We start from the raw sequence: 22,016 nt of genomic DNA, 5'->3' as shown, positions 1-22,016 counted from the left end.
TTTAGCAGATTCATGTAATTTATCACCCTATGTTTTACAATGTGTGCCATTTGGCAGATGACTGATGCTCTCTACAGCTGATTCTGTCAGTTACGATCATCTGATATGGATGTGGAACGAACAGATTCAATCTGATTAATCAGAGGATATGTGGGAGTAATACAGTGTGTCACACAGATAGATTGTGTATGCTGCCTAATGGGTGTCCCGTGGGAAGCCAGGCTGCAAGATGGTCATAATGGTGATGCAGAGTGATACAGTGTATCTCAAAATGTGTACATCAGAACTAATACGACAGTATACTGTAGTACCAGTAAAGTAAGACAGAACTAACATTTAGCATTTACATTATCCATTGCTATGTAATAAATATGAAAAGTCAGTTTTACTGGTATATTAGACACAGGAGCAGTGACGATTTTTCACAACAACAGTATCACTGTATTAAGACCAGGTATAGCTTTACTGTATCAATTAAAGCTGATCAGTATATTTAGCGGAGTGGAAGGACTCATGGGGTGTTTGTGTAACCTCTGTTGCACCAGCATCTCTTTCAGGACTGGTTCTCTGTATTATCCCCATTGCTTTCAGAAACTGGCTGCAGCTTCCATATGTCCTGCCTCCCCCTCCACAAAGCACACAAACATACTCACAAAAATAATAAAATTAAACCATTTTTAGTCGCTGGGATGAATTGCAACTTTCAGGGATGGGGGGGGGGGGGGGATTAGAACTGCTCTAAGAAATAAAAAGAAATACATTTTGGAATTCACATTATGCCTTTGTCCCTGTAACTTTTTGATATTACTTCAATTTTCCCCATGTCTCAGAAAAATTCCATCAAGTGAATCGGTGGTACTGTCATTTCCCCATAGGTAAGCCCATAATGTGTGAGTAAATGTGTGCGTGTGTTTGTGTGTGCGTGTGTGCGTGTGTGTGTGTGTGTGTGTGTGTGTGTGTGTGTGGGGGGGGGGGGGGTATGTATATGTATCATTTGACAGAATGGTGTTGTAACCCTGTTAGGCTTATAGCTGAGACAAACCAGATTCATTTTATTTCATTGTTTATTATTTCCCTTTCAAATGGAACCTGAATCACTGTGGGGAAGCTTGTATAATTTTAGTACAACTCTCTTAACTTTGCCTTAAACATTTGTACTGCAGGAGGTTGAATCTGTCATCAGATGCTTAATGAATATCAGAAGTATGTTATAAAAATAATACTTAGTAGATGCTGAGCACTAAAAACTGAAATGAACCATTTCTGACACTTAAGAAAATCACAAATACAAATTAAATTTGTACAGTACCATTTTAGACATCTTCATGAATTTAGAGAATATATAAAAGCAGTAAAGTACTCAAGTTGTGAGTTACTGTACTATAATGACACACCTGGTGTCTCAGAAGCAATCTGCTTAGCCTAGTCCTTCATGCTATGTCTGTTTGATGTTATTTCAAAGTAGCATACATGTCTGTTATACAAATCATCAGCTTACATTAAAGTATAGTGCTCTGACATGGTAACTCCTAAGTCCTTAAGATTATGGAGGTGGTGATGAAATGCTTATGTCTGTGACAAATTAGGTGGCTTCTGGTGGGGGAGCCAAAACATAAAGAAACACTTATCCTATAGTGCTAAAATTAATGCATAGTTGTTATTTTCTTAATCATCATTGTTTATTGTATACAAAATAGCTTGTTCCTTACCTTTTAAGATGTATTTTAGCTGTAACTTCATAAAGTCCCACATTTTTTTGCTTCTGTTATCTGTTTGCTCATTGTTATCATTTTTTACTCCACTCGCATACTGCTGATGACAAACTCCTTTGTGGCCAGGTACAGTATACTCACTTCCTCAGAGGTTCCCACACCGCAGTAGCAGCAGCACCCTGTTTGACCCTTACAGGGTAAGGACCTCCCTTCTGAGAGAGCCTTGCTCACAGGGAGGCCTCCAACTCACCATGAGTATGTTCTCAGGGTCCTCTCTGCTAGATACCTCCAAGTAGAATGAGACCAGATGAGGCACCACCTTTTTTTCTTTGTAAGCCTTACCTCCCCCTAACATGCTAGTCTGCAAGGAAAGTAGCCCCCTGTGGTATAGTGTACCCCTTTCGCCCAAACCCATGTTGAAGCAGTGGCTCTCAAGGCCCCAGTATTTATTATCACTTGAGCATATAACATAGCCACACCACCACCACCAGCACACACCTTCACCCTCACTCAGGAAGATACGAGCAGCTAATGCATTGTCATTCCTGTTCCATCATGCATCTGCACGTGTTGGGGATACTAACTGAACTTAGGCCACCTTAGTTATAGTTAAGGCTTTATCTCTGTATGTCAGTGGAGCTGCTTGTTCATCATTTTCATTTTATAATTAGGTCAGGTTTTTATGTGTCTATTTCTTGATACAGAAAAGTAGTTATTCAGATGTTGCTATTGTTAAGATTGCATTGATTTATAATCATTTATCTTTGTCATATATCTATATGGTTTATCTGTTTTTAAGAAATCTATAAAATCAACACTGAATACTTGGAATTTGCAGTTATTTGTAATTGGTTTATGTTTATAACATGTAAAAGTACTTGTATCTACTGCTTTCAAAGTATAGGTAGCTAACGTATGAACCTTTTCCTGTTCCATCATGCATCTGCACGTGTTGGGGATACTAACTGAACTTAGGCCACCTTAGTTATAGTTAAGGCTTTATCTCTGTATGTCAGTGGAGCTGCTTGTTCATCATTTTCATTTTATAATTAGGTCAGGTTTTTATGTGTCTATTTCTTGATACAGAAAAGTAGTTATTCAGATGTTGCTAATGTTAAGATTGCATTGATTTATAATCATTTATCTTTGTCATTTATCTACATGGTTTATCTGTTTTTAAGAAATCTATAAAATCAACACTGAATACTTGGAATTTGCAGTTATTTGTAATTGGTTTATGTTTATAACATGTAAAAGTACTTGTATCTACTGCTTTCAAAGTATAGGTAGCTAACGTATGAACCTTTTTCATTTTTCCTCCATAATTTGGTCAGTTATGCATATGTGTATGCATACATATTTATGTATTTAAATGAGAGTCTCAGCGGACCTAAAGAATCCGGTACTACTTAGGTGTCCATACCAGATTTGTCAAGCAGGATGTTAGAACTACATACAACATTTATAAGAGCTGTCTAAAACTTCCCTGTTGATTGATTTCTGGATGGTTCATGATCTGAAGTTCTGTCAAAAATTTAAACTTTAGAATTTTCAAAACTATGCATGTGCAGTAGTTCCCCTGTGAATGACCTACTCAGCCATATGAAAGGGTAAGTGGTCAGTCACAAAGTTTCAAAAACACCAGTAGCTGAACAACCAAATTGTACAACAAAAACATAATAATATTTTTGCAGAGTGAAGTCCTGCTGCACCCCTAGTGTGTGGTACTTTGCCCCTTCACACATTTTTTGCTTACGTATACTAATTCCACAATTACACACTTACATGGAAAATGTAAATTGAATCAGAAGTGGAATGACCAGTTTGGTCTTAAAAGAAAGTATACATTTCCTTGTGAACTTTGACAATATAGGTAGAATTTAATTTTTTTAAAACACCTTTATTGAATTATCACTTGTGACATAGGCAAATTTACATTTATATAAAAGTAATCAAATCCTGTTCGATTCTCAGCTAGAGCATCTTCTGTGTGGAGGCATGCTGAATGGGCGTACCTTCGTTGAAGGTTGTGCATCAGGGTTGGCAATTCGGCACGTAAAAATCTACTGCCATTCATTAGCGGACCGGAGTTCCGCTGTGGCGACCCCTAACTGGGAAAAGCCAAAAGACAACAACAACATAAAAGTAATCAAACTGTATTAACAAGTTCACATTTACAAACACTATTCTTACTGCTGTATGTCATATAACCTAAGCAATATTGCATAAATTATTAAATTCCTGCCTTTTTTTAAACAAGAAACACCTTTATTAAACTAACATTTACGACATAGGAAATCATACATTTATATAAATGAAAACAAACCACACCGACACAATCCTAGTTGCAAGCATATTACATCACAAACCATGGTGATACACTCCCAGTTGCAAACATTACACATCACTTATAATCTCCCCAGCCATTTTCAGTCAAACATTATGTAGCTCATTTAAGTCCTGCCTTCTTTTAAACTTCATTCCTCCCTTGAATGTATTGTTCACACAGTTCACATTTTCCCAAGTAGTTTGCTCCTACCCTTTTCTAAATATCTCAGTTCCGGTTGTTTTACCTCTCTTAGTATATCCCCTACTTCTAGTATAGTTTTTTAGATTTTGATTTCCATTTTCTAGAAATTGCTTTTTTTGGCAGCCACCATAATTAGATACAACAAGGCTTTACTGTGTCTAGGCAATTCTGATTCTGTATCATAGCTCATAAAAATCATCTCCCTTGTCACACCAGTCTGCCCACCCAGCATCTCTGACAGTGCATCCTGCAGGGAATCCTTAAAGTTCGCCAACTCACAGCTGTCCCAGAAAAATTGTTCCAGTTACCTCTTTATTCCCCGTTACACTTCCAACATTTGCTGTGTACCCGAGGAAAAATTATTTGGCATCTACTTGGGGTATAAAAATATCTATGTAAACATTTCCAAGCAAAAATCCTAAATCTTCTAGATTTTGTTGCATGTTTGGGAGGCATACATATATCCTCTCATTCTTTCTTTGTGAATTGCTTATCCAATCTCTCTTCCCAATCCTTTCAAACCTCCTCCAATTGATTCTTATAGTTATCATGCAATATTTTATATGCTCTACTAATTATTCCTTTTTTAATGACAGCTTCTGTTCTAGATTCTACTAAAAACTCAAACAGTGCTGGTCTTTCGTTTAGAGCCCCCCCCCCCCATTTCTTTCTCTTTGCCTATACTCTGATATCAATCCTTGATAGGGAAGGCAATCTCTAACCTGCATTCCAAATAAATTCTTGGAGCCTTTCCATTCTATCATCTTTCCCTCTTTAGTTACTGGTTCCCAACACCTTGGTTCCTTTGCCACCCAGTTCTCTCCAAGAAATTGCAGCCCACTCTTGCATATTGTCTGTATCCCTAATTGCAGTCATCCCTATTGGCAGAATCTCCTTTCTCCATTCCCGTGTTGGATTAGTTCTTAGGATACTATTTTATAAATGTAATATTCTGTATGATTATTGTTATTCTTGCTAAAGGCCTGCATCCAAAATCCCAGCCTCACTTTGTTTCTTGAGCTTCCCTGTTTCATCACCATCCCTTTCCACTTTGAATTTTAGTTTTCTGTTTGTGCTATGTATAGGAGCCTTAACTGTGTAGCTCTGAAATATCCCTTCATATCGGGTAATTCCAATCCACAGTGTTCTACTGGAAGAATCAGTTTATCCCAGTTGACTGTTGCTATCTTCCCCTCCCAGATAAAGTCCTTCAGCTCTTTATTAATTGCTATCCGCAACTTCTCTGGTTGATAAAAATGTGCCTGACCTCTGTATAAGACTAATGGGACTAGAAACATTTTAACTGCTTCTAACTTGCTATCTATATCCATATAAAAAAACTTTTTTCACAGTTTTTGTATTATCTTTTGTTTAGTCTCTTCCCACATATCCATAGCTGCCACACCAGAATCATTTTTAATCCATACTTCTTAATCTTAATTTTATCATGTCCCCATAAATATGGATATTGCTGAACCAGTTCATATGTGGGTACATAATTTACCGCTACTGCCTTTGTTTTAGCTTCATTCATTTTGTTTCCCAAAAGGATCTGAAACTGTCTCAAAATCGTCCACAACAATGTAATGTCTCTTTCTGGTTTTGTCAGTTATAAAATTATATCATCTGCATATAGAGCCAGTTTTTCTTGACTACCATACCAGTCATATCCTTGAACTTCTGAGTCCCTTATTTCCTTTGCTGATGGTTCTAAATATAATGCAGATAATAACAGGTAAAGAGGACATCCATGCCTGGCTCCTCTGCTCAAGCAGAAATTATCAGAGGACCAGACCCACTTAAATTTTCACCTCCGATCCCTCCTAATCAACCTCATAATTTTTTAAGGAAATGCAAATGCTTCCATTGTCGTGCTCATAAAGTCCCAGCTTATTCTGTCAAATGCTTTCTCTGCATCAAGACCTACCAACAACAATGGCATTTTCTTACATTCTGCTTCCCTTAGGATCATCAGTGTTCTGTTAATGCTGTCAAATGTTTGCCTCCCTCCACAAAAAACACATTGATCTATATCTATCAATTTTTGCATTCCTTTATTCATTCTTTAAGCATTATAGACATAAATACTTTATAATCATGGTTTTGTATTGAAATTGGCCTGTATGAAGCTGGATCTGATGGATTCTTACCCTCTTTAATTATTCTGCTTTCTTCCAGAATACTGGTACTTCTCCTCCTCTTAAAATACTGTTAAACAAACCCTTCCAGATCTTTATCAGTTTTTTTCCCTCCTAGTTTTCAAACTTCCACAGGAATACCATCTATTCCTGGAGACTTCTCTGTACATCACAATTTTTATCTCATCTTCTCTTGCCTAACTGTTAGTAATTGAACCTCATCTACCTCTAACCTTGGCATATTTAGTTCTTACATAAACATTTCCATGGTGGTGCTGCGGTAGCGTTGTCGCCTCATAGCAAGACATTGTCTCGTTCGATTTCTCAGCTAGAGCGTCTTCTGTGTGGAGGCATACGTGAATGGGGCATGCCTTCGTTGAAGGTTGTACGTCAGGGCTGGTAACCCGGTACGTAAAAATCCACTACCAATCATTAGCGGACCGGAGTTCCGCTGTGGCGACCCCTAACCGGGAAAAGCCGAAAGACACAAACAAACAAACAAATACAGAGTTTCATAGAATTTCCGAAATATTTCTAATACCCCTACAGGATCTCTTTTTACCTTCCTTGTTATAGGCTCCCCAAGGTTGGCAACAGCCCTTTCTACTTTCTTTTGCCTGAGTCGTTGTGCTAAAAGTTTTTGTGCTCTAATGTTAGTGTTATTAACAAAAAACAGTTGCTTAACAGCAATCTTTGTAAACTTGTCTGTATTATTCAAGTAATCCCTTATTTTTAGCTTAGCATTCGGCAGTTGATCCTCTTCTTCTTTGTGAGATTCCCCATTCTGCAATTCTTTAACATTTGTCAGTCCCTCTAAACAATTCTTCATAGGTTCATAGGTTCATAGGTTCATACTAGGCTATCTGCCCGAGGGCATTTACAAGCCTAGCCCATCGTTTTGTGGCTTACGCCACCCCTTAAGTATGGGGAACTATACCCATTATTTTGCTGTGCCTCTGTCGAGCAGTGATACTGAGGTAATCCCTGGGGTATATTTGCGATCTCCCATCCATTGGTCAAGATTTCTCTTGAACAAGGCCAGCGAGGTGCTCTGCCTCACATATACCGGGATTTTGTTCCACAGCATTGGGAGTCTTTGGGTGATGAAACTCCCTTTCTTTTATTTCCACCCTATTTTTAAACCACACCTTAATTTTATCCCACTCCCTAGCTACATTTTCAGAAGTAATTTATATCCTGTTGATTAGCTCCTGAATAATCTCCACTACCTATTCATTAAATTCCTCTCTTTTCAACATGTAGGTGGGAAAGTGCCAGTGTCTCATTTTTATTTCATTACCCTGTGTTTTTATTTTATTGTTGGCACATTATCTGAAATAGTTATTGGGTGTATATCAAGACCTTCAATTAAGTGCACATGTTCCTGTGAAATGTAAATTCTGTCTAGCCTTGCCCAGTTTTTATATCTTGGGGAATAATATGTAAGTTCACTCCGATCTCCTGTTACTGAATTCACATCTTCCATACCAAATATTTTCATAAATTTCTTCAACAAAATCTACCCTCCTTTATTATAGTTTCCCTTCTGGGCCCCCCAACACATCTTCACAGCTGCAAATCAAATTCCAGTCCTCACCTATAAGCAATATTCTTTGCTGAAAACTAATTATTTCTCCCAGAATTTTCTTAAGCTCCATTATAGCAGTTTTAAGTGGAAAATAAATACATGCCAGTGTAATCCTCCTCCCTTGCCAGAAGCCCCTTAGCACTACAAATCTGCCATTATTATCTTTTTTATCCTCTTGTATCACTATTGGAGTTCCCACTTGCAATTAATATAAGTGCTCCTCTTTTCCTTTGTCCCAGATATTCCACTGATTATCCATCCTGGAAAACCTTTCTTTATCAAATTTACATGTTCAGTTTTTTCCAAGTGTGTCTGCTCTGGCATAGCTTTTGCACTCTACATATTTTAATACAGTTCACTATTCCTTCTTTCTTGTAATTATCTGTGAGACCATTAACGTATAAGACATTACAGAAAGCATCATTATATTAAAAAGTTATTATTCCCACCCTTTGTATATATATATTTTGCCTGTTTTGTTAAACTTCTAGTTCCAGCTTTTGTGTTACATGCATACACTGGTTGTCAGGTTAAACTTTTATGTAGTTGTAGTGGAAGTTGCATTGCTTTTTGCCGAACAGCTGCAGAACTTTCTCCTCTCAGTGTTTCTTCCTCACTTTTTGTAGCTGATTTTTTTTTTACAGATGATCTGTATTTCTTTTCTCCTGGCTTTCTTTTAAACACCCAATTAATGGGGAGAATTTTCTGTTTAAAGCAAGAGGTACTTGCATTACAGAAAATGTGATTTATTTTGCACATTGTGTAAAATGTACAAGTTTGTACACTGGAAAAACAAACAAAAAGTTAAAAGATAGAATAAGTGCATATATGTCAGATATACGAAGAAAAATATTAACCAGTGCCTTAGTGAAGCATGTATATAGTGTAGGACCTTTACATAAATTTAAATTTATAATTTTACAGGTGATTTATAGAAATAAGTAGCGTTGTCACCTCACAGTAAGACGTCCTGTTCGATTCTCAGCTAAAGCGTCTTCTGTGTGGAGACATATGTGAATGGGCCTACCTTCGTTGAAGGTTGTGCGTCAGAGCTGGCAACTCGGCACGTAAAAATCTACTGCCAATCATTAACGGACCGGAGTTCCGCTGTGGCAACCCCTAACCGGGAAAAGCCGAAAGACACAACAATATATAGAAATAAAAATGGGGGTGATATTGTTAATAAGGCAGAGATGTCTGAATATAAGTGGATCAACTACTTTCGAGCTGATCACCCCCCAGGTCTTAATAGTAGTATAAGTATTAAACCTATATTAAAGGATAAACATGAAAGTATTTAGTAGTTGATCTTGGTAGGCACGTTTTATGCAATTTTATGTATATGTTTTTTGTTTTTTATATATATGTGTTTGTATGTATGGTCTTTTTTTTGTTTTTGTGGTGCTGCGGTGGCGTTGTCGCCTCACAGACGTTGCCCATTCGATTCTCAGTTAGAGCGTCTTCTGTGTGTCGACATGCATGAATGGGCGTTCCTTCGTTGAAGGTTGTGCGTTAGGCCCGGCAAGCCAGCACGTAAAAATCTACTGCCAATCATTAGCGGACCGGAGTTCCGCTGTGGCGACCCCTAACTGGGAAAAGCCAAAAGACGCAAACAAACAATATAAGGGCACTTTAAATATATGATAATTGACTGTGAAATTTGATAGGTTGCAAACTGTTTTTAAAGCTCATAGATGTGTGTGATTTTATATGCTGATGAAAAGTTGTACTTGAAAGCTTCTTCGTTGTTGTTTTATTAAAGCATTGAGTGGTGGACTTTCAGTTTTCTTTTGTTGTGGCTTTGTGTGCTGCACTTGAAAGTCCTTTAACTTCAGGTTGGTTTCTTCTTTTGGAAATTGATACAAGTTTGCTGATGATTGGCTCACAGGGAAGACAATTTTGAACCACTTCAGCAGTTAAACAGATGTACGTACACACACAGACACAACTGGTTCTTGATTCGCTTTGACCTTCTCCTCATGTTCTCAGCCTTTTATCTGAGTGTAAATTTGTCTTTCGGGGGAAATGTAGATGTACGTGTGTGTGTGTGTGTGTGTGTGTGTGTGTGTGTGTGTGTGTGTGTGTGTGTTGTGTTTTATGCTTACTGTCCTGTACTTTGTGGTAGAATCGTGCTGTGCACAGGGGAATGACACAATATATTGGTATGTAGGATCCCACCCACACCACCCCAATAAGCTTCCTAAAAATGTGATGCTTTCTAGGAACAAGTATTAGAAAAGCTTAACTCACAGCCTTGATTAGGAGTTAGAGAAAGAGTGAGATGTTCTCCAACCCCCAACCCTTAGAAGGTGAGCATACCGTGACTGCTTATGCCTCTGTTTATCACCCACAATGCTGTTTGATCTTAGGCCACCAGTGGGCTGTCTTGTGCATGCATGTGTATGTCAGACATCAGGCCTTTTCACTCATTAGCACTGATGTAAAGATCCTTGCTAAAGTAGCATCATACAAGCAATCTCTTATACACCAAGAACAAGTTGATTTTATGAAAAAGAGAAAGAGTGTGAACCATTTCCACACTTTATTAGTTCCTTGTTGAGGCACCGTCTAAGTTCTTGTAGGGTTTTAGAAGGGCCTCTGATACAGCAAAATGGCCTAACCTTTTTCACAACCTGATAAGATTTGTCTTTTACTTCAGTCTATTCAAATGGATCCAGTTACTGTTTACCAATTCTTCTGCAAGGAATGTAATATAACATTGTCATACTTAAAAGAAACAGGCAATGATGCTTATCCCCAGTGCTGTTCCTGCTTGCAATCAAACCCTTAGCAATAGCTCTACATTTGACCCCAAATTTACCTTCTTTAGATCAGGGTGCCCAAACCCCCAATTGCTCTTGCATGCAGAGGACCATGTAGTAATCCTTTCAAGTAAGGGCATTGAGCCCTCCCATTGGAAAAATTACTTAATGTAGCACAGTCGCTCATCTCTTCTTAAAACCAATTGTTTATAATGCCTCCCCTTTAATTTTGTAAACTTCAGCCTTCCCCCTCCACAATTTTTCAACACCTCAGTGAAACAGAAACTCGAAAAACATCTGAGGTAAACATGCATGTGAGGTAAACTACTGTCATTTGTGTGATTCCTCCCTACAGTAAAAATATTATTGCTGTTTGCTTGCCCTACCAAAAAAACAATCATCGGTACTTTTACATAAAGATACAGAGTCAGAGCTGCTGGGTAAGATAGCCCTACTGTAGCTTGTATATAGCAGAGAAGTGTAGCCTGATGAAACGAATGGCCATATACTGGCTATTCTGCCAACATGTATACCCTACATTTCCTTGTATTTACTTTCTGTTTTCCCTTTAGGATAAAAATGATTATGTTTTGAAGAAGGACTGATGATGAAGCACACATTAAGATATCTGTGGATGGCATCTTATTTCTTATTAATGTGTTTGATTAATAGCCCCTCTTCCTCCAGGAAATTGGCTCTGCTGGGGTATTCCTGTAGCACACAGGATAGCATTGTCAAGCTGTTCATAGCTTGGGACTTCGGCCTATAAAGTTTCTTAAGTGAACCAGATCTGTGTGGTGTAGCACTTCAGCAGCACTGTCATCCAACACTCAGGAATGCTTTTCAACATCCATTTGTCTATGATTGGGTACAGGTTCTGGCATCCCTTTGGTGGTGGTTTGGTACAGGTCTGTCTCTGGCCAGTGGAAGAATCTGACCATTCTGGTATGACAAGAAGTTAATGGTCATGATTGTCTTTGAAATTTGACAGTCTGGCAATACGTATCAGTCTTTCTACCTGGTTGGCTTTTAATATTATGTGCTGTGTCTATGTTCCATGTCCAGTATCAGTGGTGTACAGTAGGGTCCTTGTTCTGGACATAACGTCTTCCATTAGTCATTTGAATTCAGTGGTCTTTTGTTGGCATATGCTGGCTTATGGCAAAGTTTATCAGTAGTCAGTCATTCATATGATGAAACTGTTGGCTATGTACTCGACTTCCGATGTTCGCTTCTGACAAACTCAGTCTTGATGTTAGACTTGTTTCTTGGGCAGCTTAGGCTGTTTGTCACAGGTCAGAAAGTCTGTGTGTTGCAAACGTAGTCCTTTGTACTGGGGTTGTCTTTTTAGAGGTGGGTAAGTACATACAAACAATATCTTGCCTTTTGCACTGAGCATCTTCTGCAGTCTAAAAAACATGTAAAAGTACATAGCACTTACAAAAACTAGAAAGGTTCAAGTACATAAAATGAACCAAAGTGGAAGAGCTTTTCATATCATGTAAACATTTATTTCATTACCAAGAAGTCCTGTCAAGAACTAAAAATGCCCTACTTAAAATGCACAATGTAAATGTTACATAAACCTAGTGAAACTTACACGTCATCCAATTAACCCATATATCTACCCCAGTTTGTTTTATACTACCAGTAACTGACATGCGTGGTTCCATAATACCCCTTTAACACTGTACCCCGATCCTATATTATGTTAGTCTTCTCCTTCTCTTTATCCTCTCGTCCATCGTAGAAGCCTCTGTAACTATCTTATACTTTTCTAAATTGCACTTTTTTCTCTACTCTGTGGCCTCCATAAAATAATGTATGTGTTGTTAATAACAGTGCTTTTGTTAACTGAAGATTGTCTACAGAAGTAATTTTCACTACCATTTGCAAGCCATTAAGTAAAGCTGTGAACATTGTTTCTTTCTTTGTGTGCTTGCTCTAAATATTGTTTGTTATCTGTTGTTTATTGCTGTCTCTCTAAACTGAACCTCAAAATAGTCCAGTGTGACAGTTCAATCGTGGTTAACAAAAATATAGATTAAACCCATTTGCAGGCCTTTGTCTGTCTGCATACTTATTTGATTATGTGAAAGCAAATTCAAGGTTGTAAAAGTATGGATAGGGCTTATAGTGGTTTATATTAATATTTCAGCCTAAAATAAGACCTCAGCTGTGGTGCATTCTCAGACTTTAGTGCCTTTAGCACTGCCTTTATTTTTTATTGCACTTTGTAAAGCTTTTCTGTGATGGTCACATGCCCACATTATGAAATTTGACTTTTGAAAACTTTATATTTGTCTTTCTTCAAAAATTATACTCCTTTATCCTGTCCAGGACTGCTTTGAACAGGCTGTTCAAGTGATCTTCATTATTCTGATCCCAAAATGTGAGTGTTATCAATGTGATAATCTGTATTTGGAATCCTTGAAGCATTTGGCACATTGCCTACTGCCAGGTGGCTAGTGCAGATGTGAGTTCATAAATAAGATAGTTGTTGCAAAGTAGCCCTTTATGCATACATATTGAAGCTTCTCACATTTGCATCAACACATGACTGCCAAACTAGTTTTTGTGAACCCTTCTTCCCGAGGTGAGGTTGCAATTATGTCTTTTGTTCTTGGCATGACGTTGTATTTTGTGTATCACTCGATTACAAGTAACTTTGAAGTTTCTGGATACACATACTTGTTTAGATTCACACCATTTAATTATGGGTAAGGCGCACTGACTATATTACATCATAAAAAGTAGGACATCACTTGCCAGCCTTTGCATTTCCAGCCCCACCTTAGGCCTAAGTGGATAGGTCCCCACCCTGGCTTAACATATAGGAACAGTATTATCTTTCAGTTTAGTTCTAGCCTTAATGCTCTTCACTGTGCCCTTCTTCTTGGCAAATGTTTGCTTGACATTTTTCAACAATTTCCACACCTTTTTTCATTCGTAGCCATTTTACTACAGTGTTTGACTGCAGCTTGCAGCTTCATTTTGGAGCACCCGTTCAGTTCAACCTTTCATATCCACTCTCAAACATGCAGGAGTGGCTCTCCTTTATAACATATATACAGGTCCACTTAAAGTGTTTTGCCAAAGTTTCTAAACCTACCTTTGCTCTACAGCTTGCACTGCATAAACCCCATCAGGAAACATTTTGGTCTTCATATATACAGTGTCTGCAGAAGTAAAAGTCATCTTAATAATTCCACATTAAAGGGAACTGTAACTAATGAAGAGGTTGCTGCTGGCAAACAACTTTGCATTTCAGTGTTTCATCTACAAATTCATTGCCTGCTGCCCTTGAAGAATATATTGCCTATGTTATATTATAAAAATGGTGTGCTGATGATATGCAGTAGAGAATGGCTGGCAACCTGACAACAGGTTCATAGTTACTTGGCATCTCCCCCTCCTTCTGTTTTGCTGCACAGTAGTGTCAGTAATCATTCTACCTAGTGTGGGAAGAGAACCTGCAGCAATTTGCACCCAAAGCAAGTGTGCTGCCTGTTGTACCTAAGGCTGACAGTGACAGACTGTAATCCTTAGTGATTTATAAAAACTAACAAAATGAAATAAAATTAAGGGAGACCTGGCAGTTGGTGTGGAGTTTTGAGGCACTTGCTTGCTCTTAATTATTAAGGTTCAGAATTTGACTCTGAGCAAAGTCACTTAACTAGACAGTGCCGTTATGTGGCGCATTACACACACAGACATGCACATATGTGCACTCACTGGATTTGTGCTCCTTTTGCTGTTGCTTGCATGTCTCCCATTACAGATCTGTGCTGTCGCTGTGTATCTCTCTCATGATGACTCCACATTTGCTGTTGCTGTGTGTATCCCCTGTGGACATTGCCATCTTCCACTTAAATCTCCAATGATTTAGGATGTTGTTGCCATCTTCTGCTTAAATATCCCACAGTTTAGGACATTGTTGTTGCCCTAATGCTGAGGTTTATGGAGTTTACTGAAGTTCTGCTGTATTTTCTTCCCAAAAGGTCATAATGCTTGCTGTGTTTCTCTCGTGAGGTCCTAATACTGGGCTTTTTAATTTACAAAAGATTTTTTTTATAACAAAGCCAGCCCCCCCAACCAGCAAGGAAACGTAATGCTGGATCAGGCTGTGGACTTTAAGGGAACAATTATTTAGTAAACATGAATATGTTTACTAAGTAAACATGAATATGTATTTAAAGAGACACTGTGTATGTTAAAAGGAAACATGATTACTACTTATGTACCCCTGATGCCAAAAGAAGTTTATATACATCAGATGCCATAATAGATTTTAGACCCACGTCAGTTGGTCATGCAGTATGTGTGAAAAATTTGAATTCATGAAAGAAAAAATTTAGTTGCTACACTTTTGTTACATGTTGAAAACTAATAGAACTATTATGGTGCTAAAAATAAATAAAGTACTATTATGCTGTTATACAGAGATTATAAATCAATTGCTAATCGCGTATCTTCTATGGAATTGTACACAGCAGAATAGATGGAAGACCTTTTTCATTTTTGGCAGGAGAACTTTTCAGAATTGGGTTTGAGCCGCACTTAGCATATGATTTTCAGTGGCTGATCCAAGAAATAATTGACTATAAATGCTCATGAAAGAATGTTTATGTTGTTTTTTTACCTTTTGGATTACTATCTGCACTTGCTTCTGCTTATTTCAGAGAAATCAAAAAAATTTGTTACAAGGTGTGCATGCCCCATATGTCATGCTGTCTGGATGATATGCTAGCTAAAGAAGCCACAGCAGGGGATCATTCACAAAATTTGCAGAAAGTGCTGAGGAGATTAGAGGATTTAGGATTGTCTTGTAAGCAAAGTGCATTTTTTTACCAGAAATACAGTACTTAGGACATTCATACTAGGTACACACAGTTTATGTCTTATAAAAATTAATACAAAAGTTGCTGTGGAAGCTGGCTGTCATACAAAAATTATTGAGTTGAAAGAGAGCTATTTAATTATTGTAACATGTTCTTAATAAAACTAGTATCATCCGTGTTTGTTATGCATACATATAATTGGGGCATGGTGTTCCAGAGATTTCATAGTTATTTGTATGGTTATGTTTTTCCTGTTTACAGTATCCATCTGTTGACATATAATAAGAATATATAAGATACTAAAGATATGGTAAATAACAGCAGCTGGAGAGTTGTAGAGTTGTTGTCCCCTGTTTATCCCAGTAGTAACTTTTTTTATCAGGGCAGCTGTACTTATGATTATCTGAGCCTTGTGTGACATTCTTGATAGATAGCTACTGAAACATCTAACAACACCATCACAAACTCTGGCCATTAAAAACATAAAGAGTTAAAAATACATCATGCAATTATTATTACTTTATATTTGATTTGTACTTCATCTTTTTTAGTTTCTCATTCATATTAGTCATACTCTGAAATGGATGCTTGAAGTACAGTTCAGCAGTTTTATGAAATACTGTTCTGTACTCAGCAGTCTTAAATAACAGCAGGTTTATTTAAAGAGTTTCCTACAGTACAAACTCATAAACACAGTTGTTTTGTGCTTTCCAAAATATAAGAAATAAAGTCCTTACATGAGAGTCCTGCATAAGAGCAAGAATTGTTTTGGTTGAGTAATACAAGCCTTGATAGTGTCTGATTGTACCTCCTAACTGGTCTGTTACCACACATGTACTTCTCTGTCAGGTGAATCATGGTTCTTATTACTTTAATAGCACCAGGGTGTTATGTTAACCTTTTGCATTTGGATTGTATAATATGAACTTAACCATTTAATCAGGTATCATATTTCATCCTGTTATGTTCATGTTCATATCCCTTTAGATATGGAATAGACTCTACCACAGGAAGTAACACAGCAGCGAGAGGATGAATAGATTCCTGTAGGACCTACATGAGAAAAATACTGTTGCTGCTAACCTTTTATGGTGAGTAACCACATCAAAAAATCTGTTTTATCTTGTTTAGTTTGCATGACTGTATTTTCTTTCCTGATAGGTGAATATAAACTATTTTATGCTTTGAAATTAATTTCGAAACAGGCCAAAAGTTAAGCCAAGGATGGGTGCCTCATGTAGGGCATTTCACCTTCTCTGCAGTACAGTGTCCTTTGGTTGACTGCATTAAACAGAGTTGCATGGGGTTCAGCCATGAGGGTCACAGGTTCTTAGATTACTAGGTTGTTCATCTGTGAAGATCCTAAGAAGCCAAAGTTTACACTGCCATGGTATTTTTTACTACTTATATTTTGTGTAAGAATAACTCAGATATAGGCATAACAAGGATATGTACTGTTTTTTTTGTTTTTTTTTTTACCATCCTGACTGTGGTCACATTGTTAAACAAGATGGAGTCTATGCTTCATACTCACGGTAAACTGGACAAAATCCAGCCTCTGCCAACCTTCATTGTGTGCACACTTGACTCCACCCTTTGCTGAGCATCTCTGCTATCAGACCAGACTCCAGTACCCCAAACCAAAGATTCAGAATTTCATGCCATTGGGGTGTGTACTAGCAGAGATCAGTCTTAGAACCTTAGAACCTTAGGGCTTATGGCAGTCTCCATATTTATGGCCAGACTACTTACAAGAGTGCTAGAGCAGATGGTCTGAGTACAGTAATCACAGCACAGCCAGCCTATGCCACATCCAGTCAGAATTTCCATATTACATTTTTCCCATGAGAACTGGTGTCTTTCTGCAAAGAGAAATTCTAATTTACAGGCACTTTCTACCGAATCTCTAACATAATTTTTCTGCAAAGAAAGTGTTGCCTTTGGAAAAAGTCCCAAACAAACCATGGAGACAAACTTGATTCAAACTGTCAGCCTGACAATTTTATTTCCAGTCTGCTCCAGTGGAGCAGATCTTCATTGCATCACACAGATGTTCAAAGACAGTTCAGATTACATGTGGACAGAATGAAAGCCTGCTGCAGAAAGGACCAATTGTTTATAGCATTTTTTTCTCAAACACTGGTAACCAATGGGAGCAGGAATTACACTTTGAAGACAGCTAGCCAGATACATTCAAGTCTACTGTACAAAATACAGCAAATTCCTACCAGCAACATCAAAGGACAATTCCATAAGAGCTATACCCACAATGATAACAACAGCAGCAGCCACCTTTCTGGACCAGGGTGCATGTTCTCATGATGGTAGCCACACAGGAGGATTTGTTTGGGTCTCTGTACTGTTGATTATCAAAGATGGACCCCTTCTTAACCATAAAGGTAGATTTATAAGAATGAGGCTCATTTTTGGTAACATTCTCTCCTTCCGTCTACCAGCTTGAAGTCTTCTGGGTCTGCTGTCTCCTCTTTCTCTATTTTACTCTCTTTTCCGTTAGTGTTATCACTTCTGACTGAAGATGTAAGTGGAGGGTAAGGGCAAGTGATGCATTATGGTGGTGGTGCTCAGCAGCATGGCAAAGTTTTTATCAGTTTTATCAGCTAAGTGGTCCTAAGACCTGTAGAATATAGTCCAGTTGTTTACTGAAGATGGATACACTTGTTGCAGACCTAACATTATGATAGATACATAACTTTTGTTTAAACTTTTTGAATGGGAGAATTTGCAAGCTTCCTGCAAAATGTACAATGCTTCTAAAAGTAATATTTCCCATTTTCTTTAAAGTGAATTATTTGTTTTCAAGATATGTTATTTTCTTTTACTGATAATGCTACTTTCTAGCATTTTCTAGTTTGCTTATATATATATAGCTGTCACATCATATCTGTAAAGGCAGACATAGATCAGCCCATCTTCTGTTGCATAATATTGTCATACATTTATAATTGAAAATGTAGATCTTTTGAATATAATAAATAAAAAAAAAGAATTGGCAATAATAAAATTCAATACTTATGGTTATTATATCCATTCATAAAACAGAATGAATACCATCACATAACAAAAAGCTTTGCCCATATTTATTTATTTATTTATTTGTCTTTGTTTACCGGGAAAGTCTGACTGGTTAATACCCATTTTCAGTGGAGGCCCAAGGAGAAAAGCTCCATTTGCTTACATTGCATTATATTAAGCTCCAGTTAAACACAGAGTAGTTACATTTCTATTTATATTTATACACAGACAGTAGTTATAAGTTACTAAAGAGAAAGTCCACATGCAACTTAGTGGATTGTACAGGCAGCAGTTATGTATAAAAATTGTTTTGTCATTTCAGTGAGAGGTTGAGAGTGTTAAGGAGAGTACTTGGAGAGTATCATTTGGTGAACATAAAGTCTTAAACTTGTAATGAATATGTGCAGGACCAGGGTTGGTAAGATGTTGTTTAAGCAGTGGTTTAAAGCTATTGAGTTTGTCAGAGAGTTTTATTTGTGTGGGGATACTATTCAAGAGTTTATCAACATATTTGGAGTAGAGTGAGTCTCCTGCAACGTTATTTGACATTCATAAGTAATAAGAATTTGTTAATAGAGCGGAGGTCCCTTACTGGACAGTAGGTCAGTAATAAGTTTTGTAGTGCAGGGTATTTTTATGGATGATGAATGAGTTTGTGTGCTGTAGTTAGTTGTGAATATGTTACGTAGGTGTGTAATTCAAGCCAGTTTAATTGCTTTAAGTTATGATAATGGTTGGTCATATGATGGAGATTGATGACAAATTTAGCTATTTTATTGTAGTAGGAGACAAGTTTCTTTCTTTGAGTATTGCTTAAGTTTGTTAGGATAGGAGTGGCGTATAAGAGAGTTGGCAATAAGAAGGTGGTTGCTAAAGTTTTTCTTGCAGTATCTGTAAGGAATCCATTGATCCAATAAAGGGAGCCTGGTTTCTGGTGTGTAGATTTAATGGTGTGCTTTTATGATGGTCATATTTGAGACTGACATCTATTATAACACGTAGAAGTCTACTGTGAGTTACAATTTCAATGGCAGTATTATTTGCTGACTTTGTGGTAAAAGATTGATTTTGATTTTGGCAACTTTTTTAGGTAAAAAGCATTAACTTAGTTTTCTTAGGATTGAGTAGGAAGTTTGATTTTTTTTTTATTCTTTGAGCCAGGTTTCTACAGAGGAGAAAGATTTTTGGGTGATGTCCTGGAGCTTATTTATTGTTGAGGCCGTACATATTAATGTTGAGTCATCTGCATATGGAACTAAACTAGCATAGTGAGTGGAGATGTGGAAGTCACTAATAAATATATTAAATAGTAGAGGACCCCCAGGATAGAGCCCTGAGGGACACCTGTAGTAACTGGTAGAAATGATGAGTAGTTTTGTTGCCATTTAACAGCTTGTTGCCTTTCAGATAGATAACTAAGAACCCACAACAAGGAGTGTTGTGAAAGTCCCATTGAGGAGAGTCAGTATCAAATACCTTTGACAAGTCCAAGAACATGGCGGACACAAGCAGACCATTGTTTCTATGTTGGTTTATTACACTGGGAAAATGTAGTAGCGCAGTAGTGGTGCTGTGCCAGGGCCTAAAGCCATATTGTGTTTCTGAGAGCAGGTTATTTGAGGTTAGCTATTGCATTATCTGCGTATGGATGCATTTCTCTAATAATTTTGAGAGGCGGGAGAAAATCACTATTGATCTGTAGTTATTAAACTGTGCAGATGTGCCCCTTTGTGCAGTGGTATGATGTAAGATTTTTTCCACAGTGATGGGGCGTATCTTTCCACTATGGGCCTGTTAATTAGTATGAACACAGGGAAAGCCATAACGTCTGCGGCCATTTTTAGGTAGTCTGATGATAGTTGGTCTACAGCTGTGTAAGTAGTTTTTAGTTTAAGGATCAACTTCATTATGAGCAAGGTAGGTACTGGACTGTAACTGAAGAGCTGTGGGTGATTTTGAATGGACAGAGGTAGAGAGAGAGGCAGATGTATTAGTGTTTAAGAGAGATAATATTTATTGTATAAAGTAGGAATTAAACTGAGTGGGGCTAGAGTGTGTCGTATTGTCTTTTTTTGGAGAGGGAGTGGTGGTCTTGTCAGGGTGGAGTAGTTTATTTAGTAATGACCCAAAAAGTTTTGGATTGTTTTTATGTTTGTCTTGTAGGTTGGTATATTATGTTTGCTTATCCTGTTTGACATGGAGTTTTGCAAAGTTTCCAAGATGTCAAAATTGCTAGAAGGCATTTTGAGTTCTATTTTTATAACAGTTTTCCAGGCTTTATACGTTTTTATCATTGTTTTGTTTCTTTTGTCAGTCATGGTGTGGGGTTAGACTTTAGCCTTTTATCACATACTAGTGCTAAATTATTTAAGGTCTGTAAGAATATTTTATTAAAGTGCTCTACAACAGTATCTAGTGGCATTGTTTCAAGTACATTCCAGTTATATTGTTTTAGTGTTTCATTGAAAATGTCTTTACTGAAATTGGTTGCATTTCATATATGATTACAGATAATATGTTTAATATAGGTTATGGTGAGTTCTAATGGCTTATGTTGGTATGTGGTCACTTATATCTGAGACGGAGTCTAATTGTATCAGTTTATCTGGTTTGTTTGTAAGAATCCAGTCTAATGTTGAGTGTCTCCCTGAAGTTATTTTAATTCTAGTAGGTGTGGTTATTAATTGTCTGAAGTTGTACAAGTGTATGCAATCAGTGGGGGTTGTGAAATTTATGAGTTGCCAGTCTATATTAAGTCTCGAGGTACTGTAGTTTCATGGTTAATTTGTTGGGATATCCAATACGTGATGCTTTCAGCAGTATCAATGTTATTCCCTGGTAGTATATAAATTACTGTTAAACATATAGTTTTCCCATTGTTGATTTTTAGGAGTATTATTAGAAGTTCAGCATTGTTAAATTTGAGTATTTCCTGTGGAAGTAAGGTGATGGTTAGGGAATTTTTATAGATGATTGCTACACCACTTGCATGCTTGTTTGACTGTCATGCCTCACTATATTGTACGGGGGGGGGGGGTAAACTCATAGGTTCATAGGTTAGTACTAGGCTATCGGCCCTAGGGCCAATACAAGCCTAGCCATAACAATTCCCTGGCTATTTCTTCCCAGAATATTTACTTCCCTGGTCATTATCTTGTTATTTCTTTTTTTTTTAACCAAGTTTCAGTAGCTGTGACTACATCAGGAGTTTATGTGGCAAGGTAGGCATGTAGGTTGTGGATTTCATTGCACATACTTTGTAGGTTCATATTTAATAAGGTGAGTTTAAGTTTTGTTTTTTTGTTGAGATGTCTTGGGTGACTGGCTTATTTTGGGGATGGAAATGATGGTTTTATGAACAGTAGGAAGTGGGTTGGGTTGGGTTGAATATCACTACTAATTTTTTTAATTA

At 37.4% G+C, this 22,016-nt stretch overlaps 1 protein-coding gene across 1 annotated transcript in view; it reads left to right on the top strand.

Annotated features, from left to right (window-relative positions):
* Positions 1-22,016, top strand: part of MTUS2 (microtubule associated scaffold protein 2) — a 3,916,139-nt gene that overhangs the window by 582,220 nt on the left and 3,311,903 nt on the right. Inside the window, exon 2 of the mRNA XM_044073264.1 lies at positions 16,559-16,662. The gene's annotated coding sequence lies outside the window, so the exon portion shown is untranslated. The remainder of the gene's footprint in view (positions 1-16,558; positions 16,663-22,016) is intronic.

This window comes from Protopterus annectens, chromosome 5.part1 (assembly GCF_019279795.1).
Source record: "Protopterus annectens isolate FY-2018-M chromosome 5.part1, PAN1.0, whole genome shotgun sequence".
NCBI classification, from domain to species: Eukaryota; Metazoa; Chordata; order Ceratodontiformes; family Protopteridae; genus Protopterus; species Protopterus annectens.
This window is presented reverse-complemented; position numbering and strand designations above follow the sequence as displayed.